The 13,034-nt window shown below is 46.3% G+C and overlaps 1 long non-coding RNA gene across 1 annotated transcript; it reads right to left on the bottom strand.

Moving 5' to 3' along the window:
* Window positions 1-3,734: 3,734 nt before the first annotated feature.
* Window positions 3,735-6,524, bottom strand: LOC146592576 (uncharacterized). The gene is made up of 3 exons (XR_014896558.1): window positions 6,440-6,524; window positions 4,655-4,865; window positions 3,735-4,560 (listed from the first exon to the last, which is right to left on the bottom strand). It is a non-coding gene; the product is annotated as an uncharacterized LOC146592576 (long non-coding RNA).
* Between the last annotated feature and the right edge of the window lie 6,510 nt (window positions 6,525-13,034).

The following is a 13,034-nucleotide window of genomic DNA, read 5'->3' as shown; positions in this document are numbered from 1 at the left end:
CCCGCGCGCGCCCCGTAACGGCTGTTTCGGGGCGCTGAGGGAGCGCCCGCGCGCGCCCCGTAACGGCTGTTTCGGGGCGCTGAGGGAGCGCCCGCCCGCGCCCTGTAACGGCTGTTTAGGACCGTTGAGGGAGCTGGGGGAGGGGGGAGGGGGAAAGGGGAGGTTGTACGCGCGCTTGCCGGCTGCGGTTGCCTCCAGCGGTGCGGTCGCAGCGGTGCCTCCTCGTTTCGTTGGGCGCCGCGGTCACCGGCCTGTCTGCAGAGTGACTTCCCGCGGCAGAAATCGAAGTGCAATCGGAAAAATAAAGAGCCAAAGAGCCGTGTAGAAGAGCGTGCCTCAGAGTGGCTCTGGAGGACCTTCCGCTGTGCAGGACCCGTGTCCTTCCCCTAAAGGCAAACCTGGGTTGCAGTTTTCTGATTTCCCCACTCGTGTTGTAAATGGAGCAAAAGAAAAGTGGCGTTTCTTGCTTCTGTGCCATTCTGCCAAAACACCTTTGCTGTCTGGGGGTCGAATAGCAGTGAAAGGTATTTGGTGAGTATTGCACTGCTTTGGTGCTGTAAGGATGATCTCCACGTAAGAGCACACTGAAATGGAGTCTGCTTTATTTCCAGCTCCAGGTAATGGCTTTGTCAGGCATTACTGGGCAGCAGCAATGCAGGCACGCATTACAAGCGTGATGAATGTTCACAGGTCACTGACTTTGAGTTTTGACAAAACAATAATCCATTTGACTTAACAGTTCTTTTAAAAGGTCAGTGCTATCCTTATCCGCCAGCCTATTTTCATTTCCTCAGTGCAAAGAATAATCACTGAAAAGAGTTGCTTGACATGGTACAACTGGAGGGCTGGAAGCTTAAGATAAAGTRATCACAGTGAGACAAAAATGCAAGGCTGACAGATGATCAGGGTCTCCCCAGAAATGATCAATTGTTGATGGAAAATCAACTTTTTCTGTTGGTGGCAAATCTATTTTCAAAAGTTCCTGTGCAAACCCAGGTCTTGTTTCCACCTCCAGGTCTGGAAGTTTTTACTTATTCAGTTGTACCAAATGCCAATGCACTTATTTGTGTAGCTATAATATGAATTAAGGAATGAACAGCAAAAAAACTTGTTTGCTTATTTTTTTTTCTATTCTTGTTTACTATTTGTGCTTACAAGGCAACTTTAACAACGGCAATCTCATTAGTTATAGAAATGCCCCTTCAGTATTTGAAGAAAGTGTTTATGCRCTGCATTTTCTGCAAAACTCAGAAAAAAATAGTAGCTGCATAGTCTGTTCTTAGGAGACTGAATTACTACRCATCAGATGTTTATGAAGCACCACTGAAGAAAACAATCAAAAAATACCATGTAGGATAAGGATGATCATTATATAACACTGTTTCCAGCATAGGAATGCTGTAAGATACCACCTTTGGATAGATTTCAAATCCTACTCTTCTGCATATTTACAAAGTGGTGCATTGAGCACAGCATGTAATTAGCACCAAATCTGCCCCAAATATTTGTACTTCATTTTCTCCAAGTTAGAAAGTGATAACAATATTATGGAAAARGTTCCCATGTTGCCTTTTCTAGCCAATACCAAGATGCTGAAGGTTTTCTATTTGTTTTGGGGGTATTTTTTAAATACTATCTTTCATTTGGTTTCAAAGAGGATGAGGAAGATRTCTCATAAAAGTGCCAGTGGATTTTGCACCTTGTCTATGCTAGGGTTGCTGTTATATTTACTCAGAAATGGAAGAGGGGAATCTAGCCAAAAACATTTTTTTCTGAACAAAGAAATTGGGACGTCTCAGTGCAGAGATCTACATGGAAGGTAGGGGAAATCGGTCTTGTGTTTGGTAATGTGTAGGACACTTCAGGATCTTTAGAAACGTAGGCCACTTTACAAGTGACAGTAACTTCTGTACAACTGTCTGTAAAGACTAATGGGGAGAGACTGGTACGTAGATGTAAATAATAATCTCAATGGACATTTTATACAATTTTAAGTAACGTTGCCTCAGTTCTTATTGTATRTTATATTACGAAATCCTACTCTTGTTTTATGTAGTCCTATCTTTTTGATGTGCTTTGTGATGATGGAAAGTAAAATGTAGAAAAATGAATGCTGTCATTTGGATCCTTGCAGAGCAGAATGTGAAGCATAATTTATGACCTTTCCTAAACTCAGTATTGTACTGTAATCCAGTTTGGTGTTTAAGGAGCTTTATCAATCAAAAAGTTGGTGACTCAGAGTTTCAGTATGGTGGAATTCATTTTACTCTAAGTTAAAATGTATGGTGCATTGAAGAGTTGTCATTCTTGTGGTTCAGTTCAGTTGTCTTCAGTGGCTCTGTTGGAGATCCATTTTACATACAGTACGGTAGGAAATTGCCTAGYTGGTGGAGTGCTAGAGCAGCAAAATGATGGTAGAAAGGGAAAGCCACCTTYTGGGTGTTGCAGCAGTAGCTACTGTGGATCAATGGAGGTGACTAAATGACTTCCACATGCTGTAGTTGCCCTGCAAGTCTCCCAAAATTAACATCCAAGCTGCCTCCTTGGCTGCAGAAGTAAATCTGCCGCTGGCAGCTCTAGCCTCTACTACTCAGGGAAGTCACAAGGCATGGAGTTTTTTGGAGTCCGGCTGTGCTCCCATCCGTCCATTTGCTGGATGYGTGATGGAGGGGGACACGATGAGGCAGGCTCTGGGTAGGACAAGGTGCCCAGGCATTGAGGSCGTAGCCACATTTCACTGGGTCTAAGTAAAACTCTCAGTCTTGGTACCCTGAGCTACTTGGAGCAGATGGCATTAAGATTTCCACTAAACCCAGTCAGATGTTTTTCTTTTCTCTTGGGAGTTTTTTTCTCTTGTAAGCAGTTAAACATTTTACATTGCTCATTGTAGTAATTAAACAGAATGATTGAAAGCAGAAGTTGCTGAGGATCTCCTTATTTTTGAAAACTTCCTTTTAATCAGTCTTCTAGTTTGATGTATCTTACTGTTCATGCTCCAGGCAACCTGTTAGTGAGGCAAACTGTTTCTGAATAGCGGAAGGGGTGGAAGAGTTCTGAAATTCAGTGGCAGTTGCTGTAGCTATATTGCCCAACTTTTCTTTTCCCTTTGATGTTATGTTTTAAATTGTGCCTTATACTTTTAGTTATACTTCAAATTGTCTAAACATGCATTTCCAGCTGAAGCAAAGAGAAATATTTGTCTTTAATGAAGAGAGCTTGTGGATTTTGTTATTGCTCACTAGGTGGCAGCACTTATTTTCTTTTAAATCCCATTTTATGTTCTCAGTGCAGGTGTAGTAGAGACCTTTTATGTATAGTTATTTTTGGATATTTAAGTGTTCTGTTAGGGGCTGATTCTTTTCATCTGTATTATTAGTGTCATTACACTCTGATGCACAATAGATCTCATTTAATTGGTCATTGAATGCAAGTGTGTTTGCTGCAAGATACTGTATAGTTTTGTATTCTGTAATAATTTTATTCTATGGACAGATGTCTCATAGATGAGCCTGTGACATTCATTGCTTTTCTTAGGATTGCGCCAGGTTCTATCTTAGCTTTGTAATTCCGTAGCTGGCCACATAACAATTTTTGAAAGTTKTTTCATTTTCTTAAAACTCCTAAAAATTTATAGAAGCAGCATAGCTTTCTGGATAGAGCGTTCTTAACTGGATAACCCAAGTAAAAAGCCACTTTCCTCAGTGACTGTATACTTTAAGGAAAAATTTACTCCTTTGAAGTGCTTTCTTGTCTACTGATGAGAAATTATGTAAGATTCTGCTACACTTGTTTTATTTGATATTTCAAGGAGCTCTGAATAACTTTTCTTGATGTTCAAAAGCCTTTAGAGTTGACCTAAAACTGTTCCTACTTAAGTTAGTGGGGTCCAGTTTCACCAATGATGGAGTTAATCAGGTGCTGAAAATCCTGTTAGGTGCTCAAGGGCAGACAGTAGGACTCAAAATGAGCTGTTAAACGTATTTAGTGATTGTCTGGTGTCATTGTAGGTTCTGTGTGATGTCGCATCTAGCTCCAACTGCTAGTCTAAAAGGACCTGGATCTCCTGCAAGTTCTTTGTTATATCTGCCAATCCCCTGCAGTCRTTTTGGATACCCAAGAAGCTTTGCATTTACTTGGAAGTCAAAGCTTTTCTGGGGCTGCTTTTTATGGAGTAACTTGTGTGCTGTATTTGTGCCTGTGCTTCCCCCATGTTAAACCACAATGCACATACCTTCTCTAAGCTTAAGCTAGGAGACATAAATACAGCTACAATGTACAAAGTGGTAATGAAATGAGTGTGAATAGTAAGTCACTTCRGTAGTTAAGTCACCTTGAATACTGTTTCAGTGCTCATGAAAAAAAAAATGATTTTTACCTGATGAGCAACTCATATAAACTGTGCCAAGAATTAGCAGGGAAAACATTACCAGAGTTATTTTTCGTTTGCTGGTAGTCAGTCTTTGGGCTACAGGAAAGGAGGGCTTTTCTTCTACCTTCTCTCCATCTGTTAGTTCACTGATCAGCTGGGAAAGGACTTCAGTCCTTCTCACCGGAGCTTTGCTGTAAGGCAGATTTAGTGAACAGTCAGGAGAAGACTGGCTCTTTGCTGACAAATATGCTTAAAAAAAAAAAAAAGTGGGAAATCCATACATACCATCTTGTTTTATTCTCTTCTCTTGTTCGTGTTAAAAGCATCAAGATAGAAAACCAGGGAGATTCTCAGGGTTGGTGAAGAAAATCTCCAGACAGTGTATGATCTCAGTCTTTAAGGAATTTTGACTTGTTTGTCCATTTGACAACACATCGTTCTCCTGGCTTTGGGCTTCTCCCCATTCTACTGTTCTGAGCTTGTTTGGTCTTGGGCACTAAAAGAAGCAATGAAAGATAGTCKTGGCAAGCACATTCCTGAGCGTTTTCCCACCACCACTGCCCTGCTGATGTGATGTGCAGCAGTTGGCAGAGAATCTGCTCTGTCTCWGTTTTTTGTCTCACAGCCACTTGTTCCCCATTCTGTGTTTTCCTATCAGGACACTAACATTTATTTGGTCAAGGCTGGATTGGTCACTGACAGCTCTGAGAAAAGCAGCTCCTGTGTCGGTTCTCCCAATCAGTTGATCTTACACATTCATTGCAGCTGCCATTCCTGTAAGCTGTGGGCTACAAACCCACCTGGTAAGGGCTTCAAGTTTCTTAAGCTGCAACAATCATTTCAGTGCTATCCGCCAACGGTAGCTCCCCACACTCTACTTGTCTTATGCTGGCATATTTCCTCCCTTCGTATAGATACTTTGTTCTTGGCAGAGAACTTTGTCCATCTCCCAGCTCAACCTGCCYTGCCTGAGCATGAAAACAGAGAACAAGGCAGTCAGAAGAGATCTAGTGCTCAGAGACTGACCTTCTTCATAGCTTATCTTCTCGATGCAGAATATTGACCTTTACCAAGAGAACAGATGCCCTGCCACAGGGGATCAGTCCCTTGTCTCAGAAAAGCCATTACAGCCTGATCCTGTGCTCCCTGGCCATGCGTACATGCTGCAARCAAAGTAGGATTTCCTTAAACCGCGACCCAGATACAGTTTCTTTAGCTCACATTTTTTTTTTTAATAGGTGTTTGAGCTTGTTTGAGCCTGTTGGGCTCTCCCGTGGGTTGAGCACTATCCAGGTGACTGCCTATGCAGCACAGCACCCTGTTCACATTGCACCTCTTTGGAAAACACCCCCATCCACCTACTCAATCAGTAGCTCCCTAGAGATACTTCAGGAATCATCTTGCCTCCACTCTSGGCCCTCCCAGCCAGACATGCCAGACACAACTGCCTCTCTGGGAACTGAGTGCTCCTACCCCAAGATGGGAGCACTGTTTAGATCTGTTCACTTGCCACTTCTGGGCAGTCACTCAACATTTCCCTCTGCCTGTGTGTCCTCCTGTGCTCAGTGTGTTGGCAGGAGTCCTCACCAAGGCTGAAGTCTTGAATGTTCCTGACTCTGTTGTACTGACCCAGCATTACCTGTGCTGACCAAAGCCCCTCGAGAGGAAATGACAGCAGAACTGCAGTAGGAAGAACACCACTCTTTCTCAAGTAAGAGTTCCCAGTTCAGGCTCCCAGCCCATACCAACTCAAACTTACAATAAACACAGTGCAGTAACCCAGAGTCTCTCCGATACAGATCAGCAAGAATCACAGTGGCCCCCCACAATGTTAATTAGACAAAGCAACTGCAGTGGATATAGTAGAGAATTCAGCATGACCCAGACAGAACTACCAYGCAGAACTATGCTTTGCACAAAGCCCAGAGCAGTCCCCTTCTCCAAACAAGTCCCTTCGTAGGAACAGTCAGGGAGCTCCAAGTGACCAAGGATGTTGCTGTGCAAATGATTGCTTCCYCGAGGTATCAAGGCTGTCAGAGGAATAAATAATTTGGCTGTGAGCTTGCTCACCCAGCTGTCCCCGTGGTTGGCCATGTAGAGAAGACTGTTCGCAGCTAGGACTCAGGTTTGCTGTGAAGTCATACTTGTATGCTGACTTCCTGAAAGCAACAAAAATCAAGTTACTACAGGCAAAACCAGCTTTTGAGTTAATCACACAGTGTCCCTGAAGCCTCAAAGAACTGTTCCTGACATTCAGTAGCCAGCAAGCACAGTGTTAGTCTTCATTTCTCCCCTCTTTTTCAGTTGCCCTGCCTGCCCCCCTCAGTCACCACCACCCACCATCGTAGCAATGCTGGTTGTTTTTTTTCACCTGTTGTGATTAAGCCAGCATCTAGAGAGATCAGGGCATAGATTGAAACTGCTGATCCGTGGCCTTCCGATAATGTGGCCCAGCTCTAACATCGGTCATYTCTGAAACTAGTTGGGAGAGACTGAAATCTAGAAACATTTTGTCTAGATTTTTCCAATTTTGGAGGTGTAACTGAGTAAATACCATTCAGAGAGACAAACATCTCACTATACTCTCACCAGCAGGCTTATAAGCAAGGCTGTGTCATAAGTCTATCTCTGACCAAAAGGAGACTAGTTTGGGAAAGACACTCTTGAATGGAACAGACTTCAGAAATGCTTTTCCCCTGATACSTGGCTGGGTTTGTTTACCTGATGAGGTTTAAGAACCTGAGACAGAGTTTAGCTTGCTGAAATGGCATTTCAGAGCAATGCATACTGATATTATTTCCAGCCTGTTAAGAGATGATGTTATAGAACAGTTGGCCAAAAAAGCTATCCTTTGCATCTTYCTTAACTACTAAGTCACAGCTAATGTCTCAGTTCAGCAAACTGAGAAGGGGTAAGAGAGCTGACCRTTACAAACCCACCTAGGAGATAAGCTGTGATTTCTCCCAGCAAAAGTCATGCTTCCCAGCTTTGGTTCATTTAAAACAAGCACTAAATAGGCATTTTCACCAGTTTCTGAAAGATGTCGAGCAAGAGTTAGCTTATGCTAGGAGACTGACTTCTTAAAACAGAAAGCATTACAAACTGTGCTTTAGAGATGTACTGCAGCCCTGATGGATGTGGGAACGCATACTTTTTAACGTGAAAGCGGGTCTGTACTCTGGAAAGGATTGTACTGGGCAGCCCTACAAAGCACCGCTACAAATCTGCCCTTCTGCTTTAAAGCTGTCAGCACAAGCTGAGGCCCCATTTCATGCAGAATGTATAGTGTCGGCTCGGGAATGTGCCAAGTGATTAAACAGAAGGCATGCAAAATGCTCTGGGAATGGCTGACTGGATCATGTTTTCGTCCCAAACAGGTCCCAGCACAAGGCACCTACCTGTTTCCATAGTTCCACTCCTAACTGGGGTCTGGGAGATACAGACTGAGACAGAGAAATGTCTAGATGGCTGCTGTAGAAATGTTTCCTCCATGTGTTCAAAGGTGTCTAACTGTATCTCTCCAGAGTTTTCTCCAGGTCAACTACTTCCCCTGGTGAGAAGGAAAGGAAGAGCTCTGCTCCTGCCGRAACCCCTCTGACCCTTCACTCATCCCACAACATGCAGGATCTGAACCAGCAGTGTACTTCCTGYACCCTGTGCAGAGCAGCCCAGGAGTGCACCAGCCTCCCTGGTAACGTACACAGAGTTTGCGCTGTCACTTAAAGGCCCAGGAGCAGATTTTTTTAATGATTAAACTAGGAGTCTCTTACTGCCCATCCTGAAGCCCAGCTCCAGGGCCACAGGAGAAACCCAGCCTGGGGCACAGCCAGTCCTGACATGCCACGCTGGGCAGAAACAGGGTCTATCAGGGCTGGGGATGGGGCGGTTGGGCCCCACCACCCTGCGGGCACTCAAGCCCCTTGTACTATGCTGGGACCCAATATATCAGCTTTAGGAGAGCTGCTGAGCTGGGGGCAGCAACCCAAGGAGCCCCCAAGGAGACTGCAAAATGTGGTCATCTGCAAATACCCGAAGGAGGCYCTAGGTGCTTTGTATGGAGATGCCTGCGTTGAGCACACTCCTGGCTTTTGGGTCTGCARTGATATCCCAGGAGCCTGTAGCTCTGCATGGTGAGGGCCTCCCCAAGGTCAGCTTTCAGTAGGCACCTGCGGTCACCCTGTGCCACTCGTCTGCCCAAACTGGTCTGACAGAAACTGAGCCCACCACCAGCTACCACATAACAGCTGTTGCAAGGCAGGTGTTGGGGCTGGGCACCTCCCACAGTGCTGGCAGCYGACACCCACAGAGAGAAGCAGCCTCCCAGTCCCCCTGCAAGAAGTGGCACTCCAATCAGAGGTGGAGAAGAGCCTACCAGGAAAGGGAGGGAGGTCAGGAGATGGCATAAAAAGCCTGGTGAGGTTTCATTTAGCTAAATGGATGCCTCTCATGTGGCCCAGGGCACTGATTTATCCAAAAAAACCCCACTGTTGACACAAGAGGTAGCAGGGAATGTTCTCAGCATGTCCTGCTGCCTCACAGGGACATGCCATCACAGGGGGGATTGAGCAGGCAAGCTCAGTCCCCCAGCAACAAACATTAAGACGTCGGCAGGAGCAGCTCCAGCACAGAAAGCGGGGTATCCTGGGGTAGGCCTTCAAGGCAGCATGCTATCCTGGAACGGAGAGGAAGGGCAGACTCTGCTCTGCATTTCTATGTAGGCCACGTCTGTCACATGTGARCCTTGCAGCAAAGCTCACTTCCGGTGAGAATATGCTCCAATGGCTTTTGCTCTGGATCCCAGAGAGATAAAGTCCCCCGTGTTGGCCTGGATGTAAATATTTTGGTCAGGATTTTCAAAACCTGCTTGCTTTAGCCTAGAGGATCTGTCTAGGACTGATTTCAGCAGATATTTTCCAGTCTCGCAGCTGCCTGAGTTGCTCTGTAAAAAATGCATGACTGTCTGAATTTCCAGAAGGATTTTTGGAAGGTGTTTGCTCTTCTTTGCGTTCCTCTGGCATTCCAGGARTAAAGAGCAGATCTGCTCGTCTCCTGCAGTTTCTTTCCTGCTTTTCTGATATCCAGTGCTGGAGCCAGTGTTTTCCTGGGCTGGGTACAGCAGGCAGCTCACATGTGTGATGCCCGGCTGGTTCTCTCTGCGTGCTAGGGCATGCTTTGCCTACAAGCAGTGGCAACACTGTTGAAAAGTCTCCTGGCAAGGAGCTGCAAGTGTCAGTGCCTGTTTTAGTCACTTCAAAACAATCTGGTTAGAGAAGGAGGGAGGAAGACTGTACCCCAGGCAGAGATTGCAAATGGAAATACCAATGAGATGACACTGTTCTCTGAGAAGTGTTGGAACAACTGGAAGAGCAATAAAATGCTACAGTTTCCATCCACATGGCTGTATCCCATGGACAAGGAAAAGGTGGGAATCATTTCGGAAATGACAAGTGATTCATATCTCTCTGGTCTTGGCCAGTTCTGCCACTGAGGAAAGACAGGCTGAGCCCTGCTTTCTAAAACAAAATGAAACTCCATCGAACAGGAGTGTGGCCGAGACTATTGCTAAGCCTGGGTGGGCTCTTGGGCTGCAGCTAGCATTGGTATTCCCAAAGAAAATGTGGCAAGGGGGCAGTCCCAGAGCTGTGGCAGTAGTGGCTCAGCACTGCCCCACAAGCGTCTACAATATCATGCTTTTCTGATGAAAGCTGTTTCAGTATGCAGTGATTCTTGATTTTCTCATCATCCTGCTGCTGTTTTGCCAGTTTTGTGATCAAAAAATCAGTGATTAACTCAATTTCTTGTGTTTTGGGGTGTCCCATAATAGCAATTTTTAGCTGCAGAGCAGCTGATCTCCTAAGGTCTCTTGGGGCAAGTGGTTTTTGCAGGTAGAAATCTCATCTGAGTAACTGCAAGAATTATCCTTTTAGTCAGTACTGGCCTGTTAGGAAACTCTTCTGAATGGAAGGCAAAAAAATCAGTAAAGCTGTGTTTTCAGTCACATTTTTCAAGTTAGTAGCCAGAAAAACCCAGCACATCATTAAGAGAAAAAAAGAAAAAAGTGAAAAGAAAAGAGAAGAGAAGAAAAAAAAAAGGAAAAGGGGAAGGCAAGGCAAGGAAAGGAAAGGAAAGGAGAAAAGAAAAGAAGAAAAGGAAAATAAAAGAAAAAAGGAAAAGAAAAAAGAAAAGAAAAAGAGAAGAGAAGAGAAGAGAAAAGAAAAAGAAAAAGAAAAAAGAGAAAAGGAAAAAGATAAAAGAAAACCACTGGGGAAAAAAAAGGAGAAGATAGCTTGTGCAGTTTTCCTTTGCATTGGTTTGTTCAGGGAAGGGGAGGTTTTTCTCCTTTTGAGGTTGGTTTTCTTGGGGGGAACATAGTTTCTGAGWAACATACTTTTTTATCTCACCTAATTAGAAAAAGGAGAAAAACTCTGCTCAGTGCCCAGACAAGAGATGCTGGGATTAACTGCAATTTACAGGAAGAAAGACATCCCCACAAAATACAGGAGAGAGATGTGTGGGCAGAGGTGATGTGAACGAGTCAGAAAATCAGGAGACCTGCGTTATACTCCTCCCTCTCTTCATGGGTCAGCGCTTTCAATCTATCCTCTTCATTTTTTCACCCTGTTTCCATGCTGCTTCAGTGGGGCAGCGTTTGGGCCAGGATGGCCATGAGTTATATGTCCAACGCCCCTGACAAAGCAGCTCCAGCCAATGTGCTGCTATCATGCAGGTCTTGGAAGTTCCCAGGAACAACAGTGAGTCCTGAAAGATTGCAGGATCCAAAAAGCGTTAGAGTTTTCCAGCCAGGCACAGTCAGATTCACAACATGACATTTGTGCTGTCACTGCAGCAGTCCCGGCAGTTCAGAAGCCATTTCAGTGGCATGTCTCAGCCTGAAGCGTAGTGCTGCCAGGTCTCCCAGTGCAAGTCTGGGCTGGGTTCAGAGGCGAAAGCAAAAGGTTCTTTCCACATTAAAGACTTTCTTTCCATTGATGGTAATAAACAAGGGAAGAGAGGAACCATCCTTGTTCCTGACAGCCAAGTTACTCACAGTTTGCAAAGCTTGGGGCACATACATGCAAGAAAATAAAAAGACAGCATGCAAACATGAAAATACCTGCTCTGTACCAGACTATCTTCCCAGCTGTCCTGTCTGCAAGGGTGGCCAACAGCAGGTGCCTGGGCAGAGCACAGGCAGAGGGCAGCTAGGTAGCGATACCCACCAGAGCCTTGCTGGGCATCTGGCAGGATGAGATTCAGAGCTTCCGCCTGTGCCTCATACACCAGGTTCAAAATCTAGGCCTGCGCCCCCCTGCAGGGGTATGTTACAGCCCCTTTGAATGCACTCTCATTCCTCCAGCCACAGCCACCAGGAGCATCCCTCTGGACACGTCTTGAGACTTGCATCTCTGTACCTAGTGCTACCCACGTTCCGGTTGCTTAGCACTGGCAATAAACAGGACATATCCCCTTGGACAGGCGCCTGCCCAAGGCACGCAGGAGCAAGTCTTCTACCCAAAACCTCCTCTGGCAGGGATCAAACAGCACCGCTTGGTTTATCAGGCAGCGAAGCTACTTGTATAGCACAAGTGCTCTTGCTCAGTTGGCATCAGTCTGCTAGGAAAATCGGCATGGATCTGTCTGCCCTTCAGCACTGATCACAGTCCCCTCATCTTGGCCCATGTCTCCCCTGACACTACGTAGCCATCCAATCTTCAGGACARTTTTGGCTCAATTGCTAAAAATAGGGCAGATTTCTTGGCTGGGTTTGCACAGCCASCTCTCCCAAGGGGCAGCGATCCCTGCCCCAGGCTCCAGCCAGCTCTTCAGCTTTTTGCTTCCAGTGCCAGTTTTCCTTTTGCTCTGGCAGATAAGCCATTGCAGCCCGTCTGTCAGTGTTTCACAAGCCCTTTCTCCAACCCCTCTGATTTTCCAGCATCCTGAGAACTGAAAAATAACCAGCTCCCCCCACTAAAAAGATGCCTCTCTTTACGCTGCTGCCTAATGCACCCAACCCGCCCCGTCACAGAACTGGAGGCTTGCGGCTGCTTTCGCCGGGGAGAGCGCAGGCTGTTGGCAAAGGGGGATGTCCTGCCCTCCTCCCCAGTCCTGGACTGGAGCCCTGCACCGGCATGGGTGCTTGGGCTGCTGCAGCAGTTTGGAGCTGAGACCCARTGCTTCCCAAGCTCTGCCTGCCAGGATCACTGGGCTGACTAAAGCAACAGCAGAGCCAGGAGCCTGAAACCTGGACAACTCATTTTCAGGGGACTAAAGCAAGATAAGAAACCAGCCCCCAGCCAGCCAGCCAGGGAGACCCAGCCAAAGCACAGAACGGCTCGGCGCTGTGTTCTCCTCACTCTGCTTTCGCCTTTCCTGTGACTGCAGCAAGCAGCCCCCCAGCCGTGAAACCCCAGCAGTCTCTGGCAGGAGACCTGCAGGACAGCAGCTCCCGGTGCCGGACGCAGCGGTGACAAGCACCGACGGCTGCCCGCGCCCCCAAGAGCCCCGGAGTGTGTATAACCATGCGCTGAGCCCTGCCAAGGCGGGCGGATGCCAAACCTGAATTACCAGCCCAGAGAGCAGCTGTGGATCCCGGGAGCTCTGGCGATTTGCGGCAGGTTTTTCAGGTCCCGGCCTGTCACACACGCGCACGCAGGTACTTAAGTGG

Source organism: Rhea americana, unplaced genomic scaffold, assembly GCF_003343005.1.
Source record: "Rhea americana isolate MKP2758 unplaced genomic scaffold, rheAme1 scaffold_326, whole genome shotgun sequence".
Lineage (NCBI taxonomy): Eukaryota > Metazoa > Chordata > Aves > Rheiformes > Rheidae > Rhea > Rhea americana.
Note: the sequence above shows the minus strand (reverse complement) of the source record. Positions and strands in the feature narration are given on the sequence as shown.